Source organism: Lactuca virosa, chromosome 9 (assembly GCF_052849685.1).
Source record: "Lactuca virosa cultivar CGN04683 chromosome 9, Lactuca_virosa_CGN04683_v6, whole genome shotgun sequence".
Taxonomy (NCBI): Eukaryota; Viridiplantae; Streptophyta; class Magnoliopsida; order Asterales; family Asteraceae; genus Lactuca; species Lactuca virosa.
Genome location: NC_136434.1, coordinates 171592262 through 171613463, shown reverse-complemented (window position 1 = coordinate 171613463; position 21202 = coordinate 171592262). Strand labels below are relative to the sequence as shown.

The 21202-nt window shown below is 39.8% G+C and overlaps 1 non-coding gene across 1 annotated transcript; it reads left to right on the top strand.

Moving 5' to 3' along the window:
- The first annotated feature begins 20795 nt into the window (after window positions 1-20795).
- LOC145141613 (small nucleolar RNA R71) lies at window positions 20796-20902 on the top strand. Its single transcript, XR_013722807.1, has one exon. It is a non-coding gene; the product is annotated as a small nucleolar RNA R71 (small nucleolar RNA).
- Window positions 20903-21202: the final 300 nt, after the last annotated feature.

Below are 21202 nucleotides of genomic sequence, written 5' to 3'. Positions count from 1 at the left end.
CCGACCTCCTTTCGAGATGCTTTATGGGAGTAAGTGTAAGACTGCAATCTGTTGGGGTGAGGTCGGTCAGAGGGTCATGGGGAGTACTGAGGTAGTACTCAAGACCACGGAGTGGATCCAACAGGTCCGGAGCAGGATCCAGACTGCTCAGAGTCGACAAAAGAGCTACGCCGATAAGCGGCGTTCGGATTTGGAGTTTCGGGAGGGCGACATGGTCCTCCTGAAGGTGTCACCATGGAAGGGTGTTATCTGGTTCCGTAAGTTGGCCAAATTGGGCCCCAGGTATATAGGCCCCTTCAGAGGCATTGCCCGGGTGGGCAAGGTAGCATATCGATTGGATCTTCCCGTAGAGCTCAGCCAGATCCACAACACTTTCCACATTTCCCAGCTACAGAAGTGCTTAGTGGACGACACGACAACTTTTCCCTTAGAGGATATTCAGGATTATGACAGCCTGAATTACATCGAGAGACCGATGGCGATTCTGGATCGCAATACAAAGGAGCTGAGGAACAAGAGGGTTCAGCTAATGAAGGTGTAGTGGGAGCAGCGTACGTGTTCAGAGTGGACATGGGAGCCCGAGGAGGAGATGAGGGAGCACTACCTGGACTTATTTCCAGATGTTGTTAACTTCAAGGATGAAATCTAAGATAAGTGGGGGAGAATTGTAACGCCTGGTTCCCTGGTACGCATTTAATCTAATTATTTATTTATTTTGAAAGAAGGACTCAACGAGTTGGTGGCACTAACTCATCGGGTAGAGGGCATACTATGCGTGGGGTTTAAGTTATCGACTCGGCGATTTGAGTCCCTGACTCGGCGAGTAGCTTGGCCAAGTTGAAACCCTAAATTCAGGGTTTTGCACCCTATTTAAGGACCTTATTCGACCTTCACCCCAACCTCCATCACTTCCATACCCTACTTTCAAAACCCTAACCAACCTTGTGTGATCTTGAGCTAGTTTTTTTTTCATTTTGTGATTTGAAGCTAGAAGGAGAAAGGAAAGGCTAGAAGATCCAAGGAGAAGGTAGAAGATCTAGAGCTTGGGTTGCATTTCAGACTTGTTAAAGGTATAAAGCTTATACCTTGGCTACTTTTCACTTAGATCTTCATTTAAGCTTGCTTGTTGTCACTTTTGGCCATTTTCCAAAACCATTTCTAAGTTTTGGGCTCTTGGTGTAGTTAAGACTTCAGATCTGGGCTCTCGTGAGCTTTAGAAGCTCAAAGTTGCCACCTTTATTCAGCCATGTATCTATTCCATGCATTAGGTCTTTATTTTAGCTTGGTTTTGGTGTTTTAGATTCATAACACCATGCATTCACATAAAGTTAGAAACTTTACGTGTTATGTTGGCCTAAAGAGTGTAGATCTGTGAGTTTGTGGCATTAGAATCGATTAGAATCGACGGAACGAGTTTGGGCTTGAGGGGACTCGGCGAGTTGGATATCCAACTTGGCGAGTCAGATTATAACTCTTTTCTGGCATGACTTTGGACCAAATCAGTGAGTCCAGGAGACAACTCAGAGATTTGGTCAAGGATTTTTAGTAAGGAAGACAGAGGAACTCGTCGAGTTCAAGGAGGTACTCGCCAAGTTGCCCAGAATTGTCCCGAAGCATTGATAGGAAGAACTCGGCGAGTTGTGAAAGAACTCGTCGAGTTTAGACGAGATCTCGATGTGTCCTGACTTGTGGAACTCAGCAAGTTAAGATACCAACTCGACGAGTCGAGTTGTTTTATCCCGATCTTGCACAAGGCAGAACTCGAAGAGTCAATAAAGGGACTCGACGGGTTCACTTGGTTTATTACGAGGCTGAATGGCATAGGAACTCGACGAGTTAGAAGGTAACTCGATGAGTTAAGTCGACTGGGAGTTGACTTTGACTTTGACTTTGACTAGGGGCATATCGGTCATTTTACCCTAAGCAATATTGTCAGATTTTTGACTAAGTATTATTGTATAGTGATTGTTGGGAGGTCGTGGGAGCAGCCAACAGATATTCCTCACGCACAAGTTCAACATCCAGTTTGAGAGATGAGTTTTCCTCTAGTAGAGCGGGTCGAAGGCACCAAGGGCGGCCCTTATATGTTATATGTATGATCAGTAGTAGAGTGCGGGCGGGGCCCGAATTTCATAGCATTCTTTGAGTATAGTTATATGACTGTTTGATAGATATACTTGTTGTTTGTGTGATACTTGTATGCATGTTAGCAGCGGATTCTGGGCGGGGTTCGAATCTCCTAGACAGCTAAGTGTGGGTGGGGCCTGAATCTCCTAGACAACGGAGTGTGGGCGGGGCCTGAATCTCCTAAACAACGAAGTGTGGGCGGGGCCCGAATCTCCACGAGAGTGGGCGGTGCACGTATCTCCTAGCTGCATGTTATTTGTATGGTATGTGGTAGTTTAGGGGAGCTCACTAAGCTTCGTGCTTACAGTTTTGGTTTTGGTTTCAGGTACTTCTGCTAGCAAAGGGAAGGGCTCGGGATGATCGCATGGCACATACCACAGTTTTATAGCTTGGGATACTTTACTCTAATATTTGATATGATATTTTGATATTTTGATATTTGATGTGATGATTTGGAGACACGTGTTTTATGGTGATTACATGATGATGATATTTATGGTTTATTTAATAAACTAAAAACAAAATTTTTGGACCGTATTTTTGGGATGTATCATTTGGACTTTGATATGTGCATTTTGAGCTATATATTCAGTATAGATTTTCTTATTTCTTAGCTAAATATTTGCAAATTATGGACAAAAGGTACTTAATAGTGTTTGAATTGTATTTTCAGTCCAAAAGAGAAGCTCGGAAGCAAAAGGAAGCAGGTTAAGCAGTTGGAAGTTTGGGAGTTGAAACAGAGAAGAAACAATGCCAAAAACAAGGAATCGGCAAGTCAACCGCTGACTGGACGAGTCGGGTCGAAGATTCGCGAAGCTCTAGAAGTCCTTGCCGTACACGGATTTTTAACGAGGGACTCAACGAGTTGGGACCGTGCTCGACGAGTCACCTCTATTTCCAACAAAATTATAAATAGGGACTTTGGGATCGAGATGAGGACTTCTCTGGAGCCCTAGGAGGCTGAACTTGCGATTAAAGGTGCTGCTAGACCAGGAGAAGCTGAGAAATCAACCCTAAGTTCAATTTCGAAGAGAATTAAGGCAAATTTAGTTTATTCTTATTAAACCTTTTGCTTGAATCATGTTGGAACTATTTAAATTCGTTTTTGTATCTGCTTTTACTATAATCATGAGCTAAAAACTCATAACTTTTGTTTAGGGTAGATGAATTTGTAAACATGGTTTGATTTTATGGTTAGGGTTAATTTTAACTGGTGATATTGTTTTGTTAAGCTTGTTAAAGAACCTCATATGTTAATAACAACTATTCTCTGTTAATAAATCAGGAATAAAGTTGTATGAACATCTCTTAGTTATTAATTTCATATGATTTATGTGACCACATAGTTATATGTCTAGGAATAACGAATGTGAAACTATAATTAACTAGAAGATAGGTAAGTTAATGTGTGAGCTTGTGTGATACACCATCAACAAGAAGTTAATTGAATCACCTATTTGATTAGCTAATTACAAGTCTTACTTAACCCGAATCAACAACCTAGGAAATTCATTAATTTAGACAACTGACCATTGCTTGAATTAATCTGTTTTCTAAGGATTAGCTATAGAGAATGTGAATTTAATCACTTTAGTCGGTAACTAATGAAGAATTAATCTGATACATTTACCATAAAATCATCCATGGGAACAAATGATTCGAACCTAAACAGAAGTCCTTTTAACTATTGAATTTAGTGGTATTTACTTGCTTTAGCTGTTAGTTAGTTAAATTGTGTGGTAGTTAGTTTATTTAAGTTTCTAGTCTTGTAAAACTAGAGAAAACCCTTCCTTTTATTATTTTCTTTTTAGATAATTCTAGTAATTAATTTAATTTGTTGTTCCGTGAGTTCGATACCCTACTTATTTAGCTACACCACAATTGATAGGTTCACTGCCTTTGTGTGTCAATTTTATATTTAAAAAAAGTAGGATTAAAACTAGTTGGTTTTACACACATCAGACTTAGTCTAGTACGTTGGGCGTACAGTAAGTACGTTGAGCATACAGTAAGTATGTTAGACGTACTAGGGCATCCCTGGTATGCTGGGCGTACCAGGAGTACGGTGGGCGTATGCGATCAGTACCCAAACCATATTTTTGATGGGTTTTGAGCATTACAACATTATTATGGTTCACATGCAACCCTAATTGCTTTGGATCTAGGTTTTTCTCAAGTTATACATGCATAATAATTTTCCAAAGAAAAACCCTAATCTAGCATACACATTTTCAGATTCAATGAATAAAACAGAGTTAGAAGAATACCTTTCTTGTTCATTGCTTGATCTTGACCTTAAAGAGTTTAGTGCCTCAAATGTTGCACCTCTAATGGAGTCACAAACACCACTAGCAATGAGGAAGAAGGAGAAAGGTTATGGAGCTTCACAATTTTCGGCCAAAGTGTTCTTCTAAGAATGCATAGCTGAAAACTGACTAGAAACCCTAATTTCCCTTGCTTATGCCCAAAGCAACATATGGACCCCCATATGGCAAGCCCTGGATGAAAAACCTATGGGCTCCCCATAGATTTTCATCCATCCTATAGCAATAGGATCCATCAGCCCAAACTACAACTATCACTGATTTACACAATCAGTCCCCATTGATTTAATCAGTCTCTTTTGATCACTAAATTAATTCCAAATTAATTTCTGATCAATACTAATTAAATAATATGATTTCTCAATTAATATATTATTCTTATAATATATTAATAAATCATTAATTAACCTCTTTCTCAAAAACTCATCCTATCATATTGTTATGGTGAAGGCAACCCAAAAGGACCATGCTACTACCGGGTCAAGTACATACCAATTATAGTTATGGGCTTAGACACCTAATCCAACAGTCTCCCACTTGAATAAGTCTAATAACTATAACTGCAAGGATGACTTCAAAATCCGATTAGCAATTGTATCTCTCAAAAGTCGTTGTCGAACTCTGACCCAGTCAATGACGCGTCCTTTAGATAAGAGATCATATAATCCTCCGTTCTGCAAGATATCGTTTAGACAATGACATGAAACATAATCATTCTCAATGTCCAACAATTTGTTTCCCGGCTTATGATTTGTTTGACATATAACTTAATTGAAGACATCAATTCAGTCCTGACCGGGCCTAACAAATCAGTCAACCCAAAATCATCGAGGGGCCCAATATATCGCTTTTACCCTCTTAGGATAAAAGGAACAGATAAACTTTGACTTATATGCTTGTACTATTTACTCATCAAATCGAACACAACAACACGTTTTATAACATCAAGTTATTGATGTGTTTACGCATTATCAATGCACAACCAACTCGTAAACAACAACTCATATATCTCGGTTTAACGATTATACGATATTATCGTCTCACAATCACTCGTGATAAATTCCATGAAGTGATTCATATGAGCGTGGGTTTAATCCAATACTCAAATCTTATTTCAAGAGTACTTATGAACGTTGCATCAAACTTTTGCTATGTCTAAACACTTAGACAATCTACAAACCAAGTCATCACAGTCTAACCTCATAACTTATTCCTAAAGTATGATCGACTGTGGATAATTTGAACAATCTAATTATTCAGTAAGTAAAACATGCAAAAGTAAAACAATAGTAAATAATCGAAACAAGCTAGTAAACTTTACTCATAAATAAATCTCCATTACTTAATCATCAAATTTCAATTACATTTATCTATTACAAGTTTCTAAACATCTATCTAATCACTAAAACTAATATCGTCCTTCAGACCAATGCTCCTTGCATGTTGTAAGCTTAACCATGCTCAGACCCTTTATGAGGGGATCTGCTGGGTTCTCCTCTGACGATACCCTCTTGACTACGAGGATTCCTTCTTCTACCCGATGCATGATGAAGTGGTATTTTCTGTCAATATGCCGGGATTTGACATGATCCCTTAGTTCCTTAGTTAAGGCAACCGCTCCTTCGTTATCACAGAAAATCTCCATAGGCTCTTTTATGGCTGGTACAACTCCAAGGTATCCAATGAATTTCTTCAACTATATTGCCTCCTTCGACGCTTCGCTCGCTGCTATTTACTCTGATTCACACGTTGAATCAGCCACAGTATCCTGCTTGGAACTTTTCCAAGTAACTGCTCCTTCATTTAGGATAAATACCCAGCCCGACTGAGAGCGGAAGTTATCTCTGTTGCTCTGAAAACTGGTGTCACTCTACCCTGTCACTCTAAAGTCATCACTCCCACCAAGTGTATGAAGGGTTTTGAGCATTCTAACACTCCTAAGGTGTACATGCAACCCTAAATACCTTGGATCTATGTTTTCTCTATTATACATGCAAATTTTCATTTTCCAAGGTATTACCCTAACTAGCATACAAAACTTTGATACATGGGTAATGAAACCAGTTAGATAACATACATTTTGTTGTAGCTTGTTGCTTGGAGCTTTAAGAGCCTAGCACCAATAATGTGAATGCCTCAAGTGGAATCACAAATCACCACTAAAAATAGGAAATTTGGAAGAGGACTCTCTGGCTCACATAATTCGGCCACACTCTTGCAAAGACTCTAGGTGCCAATTTCTTGAACCAAAGGGCTTCTTATATAGTGTGGTTACATTAGGGTTACACCATGTAAACTCTAATGTGCATGACTTTCCACAATCCTAATGGTCCATGGGTTTTAACCTCCATGGAGTATCCATGGGTCACCACATGGGTTAAGCCTAACATAAGGAATCATGGATCATTAGCCCACATTATAAGAATGAATGATTTACATAATCAATCTCTATATATTTAATTAGTCTCTTTTGACCACAAAATTAATTATAAATTAATTCTTGATCAATACTAATTAAATAATATGATTTCATATTAATATATTATAACTTATAATATATTAATAAATCATACATATCCTCTTCTTAAAAGTCCAAATTGTTCCGGTGAAGTGCAACTCAAATGGACCATGCGAAATCAGGTCAAGTACATACCCAATATAGTTATGGACTTAGGCACATTATCCAACAGTGTAAGTACCCAATCCTTGGTCCTTTGCAGGTACTTAAGAATGTTCTTCACTGCTGTCCAGTGAGCTCTACCCGGGTTCCCTTGATATCGGCTAACCATGCTCAATGCAAAAGCCATATCAAGGAGAGTACATGTCATAACATACATGATCAAGCCAACAGCGGGAGCATATGACGCTTGACTCATTTCCGTTATCTCGGCATCGTTTCTCGGACTCTGAGTCTTACTCAGCTTGGTACTGCTTTGGATTGGCAGTTCCCCTTTCTTAGCATTGTCCATGCTAAAACGTTTCAGCACTTTGTCCAAGTAAGTACTCTGACTAAGTCCAATTAGTCTTCTACTCCTATTTCTCAAGATCCTTATCCCAATAATATAAGCAACTTCCCCTAGATTTTTCATAGTGAAACACTTCCCAAGCCAGGATTTAACCTCCTGCAAGGTCAGGATGTTGTTACCTATGAGCAGTATGTCTTCGAAATACAAAACTAGAAAGCTAACTATACTCCCGCTAGCCTTGACATACATACAAGACTCATCCTCTCTTCTCGAAAATCCAAACTCTTTGACTTCTCATCGAAAAAAAGTATCTATCTACGAGATGCTTGCTTTAATCCATAAATAGATTTCTCAAGCTTGTACACTCTATTGGGGTACATTGCGTCTACAAAACCCTCTGGCTGACACATGTAAACATCTTTAGCCAACTTTCCATTAAGGAAAGCAGTTTTGACATCCATCTGCCATATTTCATAATCATGAAACGCATCTATGGCTAGCATAACCCATATAGACTTGATCTTGGCCACTGGTGATAATGTCTCATTATAGTCAAACCCTGGGGTTTGAGTAAAGCCCTTCGCAACCAGTCGTGCCTTGAACATATGCACATTCCCATCCATGTCGGTCTTGATTGTCATACATGGACTGAATCTCGTTGTCCATTTCCTCATTCCATTTTGAAGACTTTAGGCCCACCATGGCTTCCTTGTAGTTGTTAGGTGCATCCAAATTTATCAGTGTACTATCACTGATAAATGTATCACCTTCAGCTATTATATGGAAACCATACAACACATGTGGAATACTAACTCTACTGGAACGTCTCAGAGGTAAGGACTCGTCAACTGGTTCAACATGAATCTCTTCCTCAGGTTAAGTAGTATTATTAGAGGTTCCTTCATAGCTTGATTCTTAAAGCTCATCAATAACAATTTTCCTCCCACTGTCCTCTTGGCATATGAGTTCTCTCTCTCAGAAAACCCCTCTCCTTACTACGAAGACCATGTTGTCACTTGGTCTGTAGAAAATATATCCAAAAGATTTATGTGGGTAGCCGATGAAAATACACAGCTCACTGCATGGTTCAAGCTTTTCATGAGTCTCTCGTCTTACGAAAGCCTCGCAACCCCAAACCTTGATATGTGCCAACGAGGGAACCTTCACTGTCCATATCTAGTGAGGTGTTTTGGTAACCTTCTTAGTTGGGACTAGATTAAGGATATAGGCGACAGTCTCTAAGGCATAACCCCATAATGAGATAGGTAACGAAGCTCGACTCATCATGGAACAAACCATGTCCAACAAGGTTCGATTGCGCCTCTCAGCTACACCATTAAGTTGCGGTGTCCTAGGTAGCGTCAATTGTGAAACATTTCCACATTCCTTAAGATAGTAGTGGAACTCGATACTAAGATACTCACCACCCCAATCGGATATGAGCATCCTTATCTTCCTGCCTAATTGATTATCCACTTCTTGCTTAAACTCTTTGAACTTTTCAAAGGTTTCTGACTTGTGCTTGATTAAGTAGATATACCCATATCTGCTATAATCATCGGTAAAACACACATAGAAGCGGTTAGCATCCCTTGTGGTGGATCTGAAGGGCCCACACACATCTATGTGTATGAGATCCAACAATCCCTCACCTCTTTCACAAGTACCAGTGAAAGGTGATTTAGTCATCTTTCCAAGCAAATAAGATTCGCATGTGTCATCTGACTTTAAGTCAAATGACTCCTAAACTCCATCATTTTGGAGTTGGGTTATGCGCTTCTTGTTGACATGTAACAACGTAAATTTTAAACAAAAATTTTCGATTAAAAACACCTTTACGTCAATAATAAAATCACAAAATGTCACAATTTCAAATCATCAAATCTCATATCCAAAAACCGTATATGTCAAATCTAGAATCCTCCAAAAACAAATCTTCAATGCGAGTGGGTGTACAATCAAGTCGATGTCTTCCCGTGATCCTGAGAAGTACCTGAAACACATAACACATAACACGGTAAGCACGAAGCTTAGTGAGTTCCCCAAAATACCACACACATCACACTAGCCACTCGAGGCTAACTCAATACGATCCTCTGTTCAATGTGTTCCAGTGGAGACCCTCCGGTCCCACAACTCAGGTGGACCCACCGGCCCTAACTCAATAAGTTCATAACAATAAGCATAAATCACAAAGACAAAATGCAGAGTATCACAATACACAGACAAGCACATAAGACATCTCAGTCACACAAAGATACCACTCATGGAAAGTATAGTGAGAAGACTCACCTCGTAAGCTAGCAAGTAAAAGTATCGTACTCGAAAATCTCGAACTAGCCTCCGCCTAACACATAGGATAATTATCTCTAATTAATACTCTACTCATACACAAATACATCAAAGGTTGTTCTCTCTTCCTCTCTAACTCTTGGAATGGGTAAAAGACCATTTTACCCCTCCATGGTCTTCATTACTCATGCTGACCAAACCCTAAAATCAGCAGAAGTCAAACTCGAGTCAACAGTCCAGGTTTAACCTCACTCACCGAGTGCACTCATGTGACTCATCGAGTCCACTCGTTCCTCAGAAGTATCATGAAGGTCCAGCTCGTCGAGTTAACCCCTAACTCGTCGAGCTATATCATGACCAGCTCATCGGGACAAACCCAAACTGACTCGTCGAGTCGGCTCATCGACTCGGCGAGTCCTAGACCCATGTCGCAAATAGACAATTTCAAGGCAGAAAACCCTCTCACACTCTAGATCTAAGTTCTCAAGGCTCGCTTATCACGTAAAGCCACAAGCTTTATGTTCATGCATGGCACTTAGGGCTTGAAATGCCAAAAGCATGCTCTATTAAGGGTTTTTCACTCAAGGCTCTATTATGGTTGAATAAAATAGAGACCTTTGGACTCTAGGGACCTCAAAAGGTCCAGATCTGATGTCCAAATCTCTATATGTGATTAAAACACTCAAAGTCTTAATATTAGATAGAAAAGAAGCCCTAAACTCCAATAATATGAGATCTACCTAAACTAATGAGAAAAGTATAAACTTTATACCTTTTATAGAAGCTCTTGGATGAATAGCAACAGATCTAGCAGCCTCCTCTCGTTCCTTGCTTGAAATCCTTCTCTTATCTTCCAAAAATGCACCAAGATACTCAATATTAGCTCACTAACTAACACACACACTCTCTCTCTATTAGCTCAAAGGGCGATTAGGGTTTCTCTCAGTGAAGGTAAGCAGTTGATGAGGCGCAAATGAGGCTATAAGTGCCCTTAAATAGGCCCCAAACCCGGGGATTTAGGGTTTCACTTCATAGCGTCTACTCGGAGAGTCGACTCTCTGACTCGTCGAGTAGATCATTAATCCCACGTGGCACAACGCGACTCTACTCGACGAGTGGTAGCACCAACTTGTCGAGTTGCTCAATATTCCTCAAAAATAAATAACAATATACCTGAAATTCCGGATGTTAAAATTCTCCCCCACTAGAATCAAACTTCGCCCTCGAAGTCATGCTCTGGAAATAACTTTGGGTACTGCTCTAGCATCTCGGATTCCGGCTCCCAAGTCAACTCGGACCCTCTCCGTTGTTGCCACTGGACCCGAACCAGGGGCACCTCTTTGTTCCTAAAAACCTTCACCTTTCGATCCAAGATCTCAATTGGCCTCTCAATATAATTCAGGTTCGCATCCACCTGAATGTCCTCTAATGGCACTACTGTCGTCTCATCGGCGACACACTTCATCAGCTGAGACACGTGGAAGGTGTTATGGATATGACTCAACTCTGCAGGTAGCTCCATCCGGTATGCTACCTTACCTACTTTGGCGGTTACTCTAAAAGGGATAATGTACCAGGGCCCCAAATTTCCACACTTCCTAAATCGAATCACCCATTTCCAAGGGGATACCTTCAGGAGCACAAAATCTCCGACCTGGAACTCCAGCTCGGATCGTCGCCTGTCTACATAACTCTTCTGGCGACTCTGGGCCGTTAGTAACCTCTGTCTGACATGCTGAATCTGCTTATTCGTCTTCAGCACTATCTCAGTGTCACCCATCACACGCTGTCCCACCTCTCCCCAACATATGGGAGTCTGACACCTCCTCCCATAAAGAAGCTCAAAGGGAGGCATACCAATACTCGAATGATGGCTGTTGTTGTAAGAAAACTCAGTCAAGGGCAAATAAGTGTCCCAACTTCCTCTAAAGTCCATAAAACATGCACGCAACATGTCCTCAAGCGTCTGAATTGTCTGCACGCTCTGCCCTCCTGTCTACGGATGGTATGCGGTACTGAAATGTAATCGGGTACCCAACTCCTCATGAAATTTCTTCCAGAACATAGAAGTAAAACGCATGTCTCAATCTGACACTATCAAGGTTGGCACTCCATGTTGAGCTACCACCTCTCTCGCATAAATCTTGGCTAATCTCTCTGTTGAAGAACTCTCACTGATAGTGAGGAAGTGAGCGCTCTTCATCAGTCGGTCCACAATCACCCAAATCACGTCAACTCCAAGCGCAGTCCTCGATAACTTGGTGATAAAGTCCATAGAGATCTATTCCCACTTCCATTGGGGAATCTCCAGAGGCTGCAATGGACCATGTGGACGCTGGTGCTCTGCCTTAACCCGGCGGCAGGTCAAGTATCTCTCAACTACCCAACATCCCTCTTCATACAAGTCCACTAGTAATCTTTCTTCGGGTCCAAATACATCTTAGTGACCCCGGGATGGATCGAGAATCTCGATCTATGCGCCTCCTCCATCAGTATACGCCGAGCTCCGCCTGTATAGGGCACCCAAATCCTCCCTCGGAAAGTCATAAGCCCACGACTATCCGTCATAAACTCAGATACCTGCCCAATCACCCGCTCCCTCTTGCGGTTCTCCGGTCTCACAGCCTCCATGTCACAACTGGCATTTTGCTAGGAAATTTTATTCTCTTGTAAACATCATCCATTGTAAAAGCTTGTACTCTAAGTGAATACTATACTCTATGCCCGTTCAAATACATCTCATATGTTCAAATAAGAGTTGGAAACCCTAGAAATCCTGGCTCAAGTTCATTATGGACTATGATTCTCTTATTGGGCCTAAGGGACCAATAAATCATCAATTCATCAATCTATAACATTTTGGGCCATTTGGGCCTAGAATGATTCATTCTACCTCCAATAGGCCATGATGGGCCATAAATGATTTAATTACCCTTAATGGGCCATAAACCCATTCCTTTTACCATTTTGGGCCGTGAACCTCCTTTAGGGCCTAATAGGCCGAAAAATATTATTAAGCTCCATGAATTCGAGCAAGCCAAGAAAAAGAAGCCCAAAACCATTTCATCTCCACCCTTAAGCCCAATTCTCGGCCCATTTAGTTAATTAAACAAAAAAAAGAGAAAAGAAGGGATTTCGTGCATATGACACCTCATGTTTGCATGGTGGATATCCATGCAAACATCACCTCAAACTTCCTCTCCTTTCTTCTTATTACCCCTTGGCTGAAACTCACCCACACCACCTTCATATCTTCCTTCAAACACTCTCAAGAAATCCCTAAAAAACTTCTCCTTCTTCTACTAAATTTTCGAGATTGTGGGTGTGTTACAAGCGGATTCTTCATCAATATCATCATCTTTGGTAAGTTTTTGCTTAGAACTATGATTTAACTTCTTGATTTCTTCAAAAATATCCTATTACACCCATATTTTGTGGATCATGTTCTTAGAACAATCTAAGTTCAAGATCTACTCAAGAAAGCTTGCTAGGATCAAAAATCTTCTTCCACTTCTTCATCAAAACTGATCCATCACCCCAAGGTGAGTTCATACCCCCTATTTTAGATTTTTAATTTGTTTTGGGGAGAATACAAGTTGTGTTGTGTAGATCTATGTGTGTATGCATGAATATGTGTGTTTTTCATGATTTATTTGGTGGTTATGTGTTATTTACTTCATAAATCTAAAAGTATGTTAAGAATATTAAGTTTATCATTTGGATTGATGTGCACGGAAGTACCCACTAATTTTAATATTTATAACCGAACAAACTTAGACTAACTATGCACTTGTAGGCAGTGTACCTAGTCAGATTACAGTATAGCTTAGGTAAGTCGGGTGTCGATCACAGGGAACGGTGTTATTAATTAATCTATTCACTACTAAATTAATCTAACTATTAATAAGCTAAAAGGGGTTTTTATCTAATTTTGCAAGTTTAGATGAACTTAATTCTTTAACAAAAACTCAATCAATAATTAAAAACACTCCTATCTAGTTCGAATCCACTTCGTCCTTATGGCTAGCTAATGATTATGGATTATTAAGTTGGTTGTTATTATATTAGTAATTTAGGTCTAAATTTACCAATAGTTAATTAATTCATGTATAACTGTGTATGGTCACACACAATTAAACACAGAACCAGTTATATTATGAATATGCTATGTAAGATTTATCATGCAAACACAATTATGGTCATCATTTATGTTCTCTAGCACAACAAAGTTAATTACTTCAATTACTCACTAAGATTATGGTTGATCCTAGCTCTAGCAATCCAATGTTCATTAAATTACTAGGTTATCATGTTCATGCAGTTAATGGTCACTATGCTACACACAACATGAATTAAGGCAACTTAAAGTAATAACATAAGCATGCTAGGTAACAATAAATCAAACACAAGCAATTCACCAACTAAATAAATCCATATAAAATTATGCTATTCATAAGTTAGAAGCTTCGTCTAGCTAGATTCAGCTGCTCATAGTAGCAACTAACACATAAACACAATTTAAATAAGAAAACATGTTCATAAGTATTAACAAGTAAACAAATTATGAACTTTTACTCTCTTGGTGTTGAAAACCCTTTTCCAGAACCTTTCTTCTGTTGTAAATCACCTCCTGGAACCTCTTCCTTCAGCCAAAAGTCTTTTTTAATCGTAATGGAGAAGGATATATATATATATATATATATATATATATATATATATATATATATATATATATATATATATATATATATATATATATTTCTGGAAAATCACTGTTCACGTCGTGAGAATTAAAAACTCACGTCGTGAACTCGAAATTATCGTGATCGCCAAGGATTCCTCTCCCCGGATGCTTATCTTCTAACTTTTCACACTCACGTCGTGAACCATCAACTGTTCACGTCGTGAGTACGTCTTTTTTGGGTGTTTTTCTTGTCTTTCAAGCCTTCAACCTCCAAAGTTCTATCCTTTAACACTTTTAGTCCCTTTCTTCAAAATGCCTTCTTTTTTGCTGCAAAATATAATTTAACCTTATAAGTATCATTATTCTATGCAAATGACCAAAATATATATAAAAATGTACTTAAATATTGCCTAAAAATATGTATAAATATGGCAATATCAAAATACCCCACACTTAGGCTTTGCTTGCCCTCAAGCAAATCTACTTATTTAAACTCAAAACTTTCATCACTGGCATTTCATAGAACAATCCAATTCCAGCTCAGCCATTATGCCAAGACCTCAACGCATGCATTTGTGTCTAAATTTTTCCTAAAGTACCCCCCCATACTTTAAATACTCACAATCTTCATAAACACTCGCCCACTTTTTCCGAACAATGCTCATTTTATGCATCCCTCAGAATCCATCCGCAATAAATCTCCTAACCTCAAGGTATTTTTGGTTGAGCAACCCAAGCATACATAATCTAGACAATTACAATTTATGATACCACTATGGAGCTCTTTTGGAATTCTTCACTTCTTTGATATTTGATCTTCTATTTTTGGGTATCTTCAACTTTTGAATTTCTTCAGAATTTTTTATCTTTGATCTTCATACTTTGACTTTGATGCTCCAAAAATTCTCCAAACTTTTTCTTGTAATTCTCTCTTCTTTTTTTTACATGTAACTCATTTTTTTTTCACTCAAATCCCTACATGCTTAAGCAGGGGCGCTCAACTTCAACCTTTATTGGTTAAAGATAATAATTTTCCTGGATACATTTCTGGTACACGATGCTAAACATATTGCATCCTTCAAACTAAGTGAGGTCATGTTTTTGTTCCATGATTTCACTAAAATAAAGGAGGCCACAAATGCACTATAACGTGTATTGGCTCAACTAAACATTTGAGCTCTTATCCGATCATCCCATATAACACTAGCAACTACAGTTCAAATTATTATTACTAGATTGAATTATTAAAAATTTCAAAATTTACCAAATTATCTAGCAATTTACTTTTTCTACCCCCTACCCCACACTTATTTCATACAATGCCCTCATTGTATGCTTAAATTAATATAAAAATTAAGAGAAAGGAGAAAAAGGAACAGACTCCCCTGGGATAGTGACGTGATCATCTCCAAAAGTGCGGAAAAAATATGTGCATCTTGAATACAGACTTTGAGAAATAGAAACTTGGATCTTGAACACGCGAGATACGTAATGTACCGGCAAAATATGGAATCGAGTCTTCAACCTTCAACAAATGTGGTGCAGAAAAACGTGCAAAATGAATATAACAATGTGGGAAAGCATACGCCACATTGCATGGTAGAGAAAATGAGCCATGATTATCTTCATAACAATCCCAAAAAGAATGGTGGTGAACCACATAATGAATATGGAAAAATAAGACTCCTTAGTGAAAATGGTAAAGTCACGACGTGAGTCGTGAATTTGATTGGAAGCGGGTTTTGGAAAGTCACCAGACACTGAATCACGACGTGAATAACAAAGGAGTCACGACGTGAAAACTGGAGTCTCAGAAATATTTTTCTTCCAATCTTTCTTTCAATTCTTATATTCAAACCCATGTCTTAATGGATTAAGACTCTTCTAACCCTATTAATTCTGACTCTCCTCTCTAACTTTCTTCTCGCTTGACTCACCCCACACTTAATTTAAATTATGGGTCTTGATTCTCGACTTTAAACACTCCCGGCTAAACACATATGCACTCATATCTCGACATCCTTTGCATGCACTCCTAGTAATGCTGAAAAATAACCAAGAAAGAAAGTAACATAATATCTTACTAGTTTTACAATCCAAAACAAATAAAAACAAAAACAAAATGAAACTAAAATAATAAAACTAAAATAAACGATCAATCATCCTCGTCATCCTCGTTCACCCCGCTAGTGCCCGCTCCGTCGCCCCTTGGCATCCACAATTCTTCCCACGTAGGAATATAAGGGCATTGAGGTTGCATGGTGGGTGGTCGCACCACATTCATATGAGAGAACATGGCTTCAATCATTTCGGTGTTATAAGTCATCTCACCGCGTAAATTATCCAAGTAAGAACCCACCCGGCTTTGGAACGGGTCGGTGGGTATTCCACCCTCATATGGTTGGGATCGTCCCATCTCCCCCCGGGTTCGCACGTTTCTTCTTCGAGGCCTCGGTTGTTGCTCGGGCTCTTCGGCCGGTTGATCCTCACCCTCGCTATCGTTGTGCGGTATCCCATAATGCGTCCCATAATTAACCACAACTCGCATGGTCTCAAGATAGCCCATAGAAAATTCGTTCCCTTGTTTACACGTAAGTGTCTGTGTAACCGCGGGGACGAGCACGTCATAAGACTTAGCTAAGTGGGTGACAAAGTGTCCACCACAGATTGGGCTCCCGGTTCAGGAACTTACTGCATACTCTGCCAAGTAACGAGCTAAAAAGTAGGGAAGATTGCAACAAAACCCCGGTTGTAAAATAGACCACAAGAAAAATAAATTAATCTTCGTGACCTTATCTCCAAATTTCTTATGGTGGATGGAGAATGTGATTAGCCTGTGCAGCAAACGGTGAATGGGTGATTTGATACTGCTTTCTGGCGACACACCGGAGTTGAAAACACCAAAAGCGATATTGGTCCAAAACTCATATCTCGTCATTTCCCCGGAATAAGTACGGGCAGCCTCCCGTAAGAACATAGAAAACTCGGGGGTCACGGTCTCTTGGGCCTCGTATAAACCCATCCTCCATGCGAATTCTACCAAATTGCACTCTCTATACTCCCCACCCAAACGAAAGACCAATGCTTGTGAGTAGTTAGGGTCTTGGACATTTTCATGGAACACCACAGTAGAAAAGAATTCAACACACAACTCCTTGTAAACCATTTCCTGGATGGCGAAGAAGTTACTCCATCCCTTGCATGTAAATGAATACTCGTTTCCTATAAAAGTTTTGGTAAGAAACGGGTTTAGTCTTTCAACTAGTCCAACCTCCCGAAGCCTTTGCCAATTAATCGTTGGGGCAATAGCAAAATCCATGTTGTGTAACCATCCCAATCTAGTGTTGTATCGGGCGAGCACGTCCCTAGATATATTCGTCGGGAATATGTAAAACGGGTGCAAATTAGCAATTCTGCCTTGGACGTTACTAGCCTCACGTCTAGGTGCCATATTCCTGCAAGAATACTTAAGCAACAAAAACAAAGCCAAATATCCCATATATTAGCTAATTCTCAGAACAGTTTATGGTGATGCACCGAACTCACGTCGTGAGTACTATAAAACTCACCTCGTGAGTTCGCTGTTCACAGCGAGAAAGGGTCTTAAAATCAGAAATCGGGACTTAATCTTGTTGTTAGGATTTACTCACCAACCATTTTTTAGCACAATCAAGTAACATATGATGGATGAATAACTCATTTTGGGCAAAATTTTGATATTTAAGCATAAGAAAAAACCCTAGCCCCTAAATCAACAAACTAGTGAAAATCAACCAAAAGAAATGCAAGAAGTTTACCTTAAAGGAGAGATTACGTAAGCACACAAGTAGATTGTGTTAGATTAAGGCCAAAATCGGATGAGGGGACCAGGGAACCGTCTTCACTTCGTGAGAGTAGAAAAGTGGTTTGGTCAATTGATTCTGAATTATTTAACCTATGGTCCCGTGTTTTTCAAACCTTACGTCGTGAGTTTGTTCGGACTCACCTCGTGAGTTCTGTTGGGCTAACTTGGCTGGCCATCTATTCTAACAGTCTTGGGCTAATAAATCTATTGTTCTTAAATGTCCCACCCCGTATATATTATGGACTCACGAAGTGAATAGTATCGATCTCACCTCGTGAGTTATGTCTAAAAAAAATCAAGCCTAATTGACAATTCTTTTTAATTGCTACTTAATTTAGGAACCCCACACTTAACTTTTACCACTTAATTTGGATGGTTAGATGATTAAATGTCTAAAAATGCAAAAACTAAACTAAATGCATAAAGGAGAGAAAATTCAAACCGAGCTCGGGTTGCCTCCCGAGAAGCGCTTCTTTTTGAAGGAGTCGTAAGCCAGACTCCGTGCCTCCTACGTTGAGTCATCTGAAGAGTCCACCACTAGGATCTTTTGTTCCTTGAAACGCCTTTTGTAAGCTTGAACTCGTCTTTTGTACGCCTTTTTCGAATTTTCCTTTTTAGCTTTTACCTCGTCTCCATCAAGCTTGCGTTTGGTCCTTTTAGTTTCTTCCTTGCACTCCATAGCATCCTTCTCTTCTTTCACCCCTGAATTTGTTACTTTTGAAGTAACCTCCTCTTCATCACTCATCATCTCATCATCTTCCTTGCTCACCCAATAAGTTGGACTCGTGTAGGCAATGACTTCAACTAAATATGGAACAGATGCTCTGGGTTTTGTTCTTTTAACTTGATGAATTGTCTTGATTTCTTCTTCCATGAGCTTCTCTAATTCAAGTTCATTCGCTTCATCAATGTTGAAAACCTCTTCTTGAGCATGATCCCCTTGAAAGCCATTTTCTATCCCAAAAATTTCCTTTTCATTACCAACCCTCAAGGTGAGCTTAGACTCGCGTATATCAACAAGGGCTCCAGCAGTGTTAAGTAACGGGCGACCAGGAATAATCGGTACATTGGGATCTTCTTTCATATCCAATACCACAAAGTCTATTGGAAAAATGAATTTCCCAATTTTTACTAAAATATCTTCCACAATGCCCCTGGGTTGTGTCACTGAACGGTTCGCCATGTGAATAGTCATCCTTGTAGCCTTCAACTTCTGAATATCCAACTTCTGATAAAATGAATACGGCATCAAAATTATGCTAGCCCCAGAATCGACTAAAGCATAAACCTTCATGTTGTTCCCAAACTCACATGGAAGAGTGAGTCGTCCAGGATCCCCCATCTTCTTAGGTATGTCCCCCAATACAGCCCTTGAACTTTGCTCACTTAGAATAACTTTAGAATTCTTCTTTAGTCGCTGACGAGTGTCTATCAAGTCTTGTAAAAAAATTTCATAATCGGGAATTTTGGATAACGACTCGACAAAGGGAGTATTAATCGGGATACCCTTCACGTGCTTAATAAACTCTATATGCTCTCTTTCCAGTGGACTAAGGGCAGCTCGGGAAGGAAACAACAAAGGTGGTTGATAAGCTGAAATAAGGACGGAATTTTTCTGTTCAGACAGAGTCCACGACGTGAGCATAGCGGGCTCACGTCGTGAACTCGGTGTTCCAGCAGCTTCTTCATTTTCGAGTCTTGGCTTCTTTGGCTTTGGATCGGGCTGTTGTGGCTCCACTTCTAATGCTTCTAGGAACTCAGAGATGGCCTCTTCTTCAGTATCTATGGCCATTATGTGAGATTGGGTCTTCTTTTCAGGATTTTGCGGGGACATCTTCTCATGAACCAAAGTGGTTAGTTGACCAAGTTGCACTTCAAAATTATTGATGGAGGCTTGTTGATTTTTTATTAAAGCCTGCTGTTCTATCATCAATGCGTGATGATTCTTCATCAAAGTTCTTTGTTCATCAATGGCAGAATCAGCAGCCTCGTGTCTCTTTTCTGAAGCTTCCATAAACTTAACTAACATGGTCTCTAGATCGGGTTTCCTCTCAGTTGGTGGTTGTTCCTTTTAGTAGAAGCCTCTGCCAGTTTGTTTATATTCTTCTTCCTTTTGCTTCTTGTATTCATCATAGGGCAACCACTCTTTCTTTGGTTTCCTCCAATCTTCATCATACTTGTCCCCACTCGAATAGCAAACTTGAGCTTTCTTGTTTCCATATTCATCAAAGTTGCAATATTTTGTCAAATGTGGGCCACTACATCTCTCACAACCAACTCTAATTGCATGAATTGATTGGTCCATTTGTGTCAATCTCCTCTCCATAGTGTTAAGCATTGCCATCACAGCAGCCATCTCTTCAGGTTGTGCACCCCCAACTCCTTTAATGCCTTCACTCCTTGGACTATGGTATTCACGAGAGTGTTTTGCGAATTCTTCAAATAATTCCTTGACTTCGCCCGGATTTTTCTTTGTAAGTGGTCCTTGAGAATCAAGGAGTTGTCTAGTCATCACATTGACCTCGTCATAGAATATGGACACCTCTTGTTGAATGTTAAGGTCATGTTGAGGACAATTCCTTAACAGCCCTTTGTAACGTTCCCAAGCTTCGTAAAGTGACTCCCCCGGGTTTTGCTCAAAATTGGCAATTGCCTTTTTGAGTTTAGCAATCTTGGATGGTGGACAGAATTGGTCTAGAAATTGCTCACGCATTTGAGCCCAAGTAGTTACTGTACCGGGTGGGAGTGCTTTTAACCAATCCTTTGCAGCTCCTTTAAAAGTAACGGGAAGCATCCTTAGCAAGACGGTGTCTCTGTTAACATTTGGGACATTGAAGTAATCCGCGATGTCGTTCACTTCATCTAAGTGCTTGAACGCATCCTCATGATCCCTTCCATAGAATGGGATATCCTTTAGTGCGGAAAGGATATGTCCCTTCAGCTCGAATGTGGCAGTCGCAGGGAT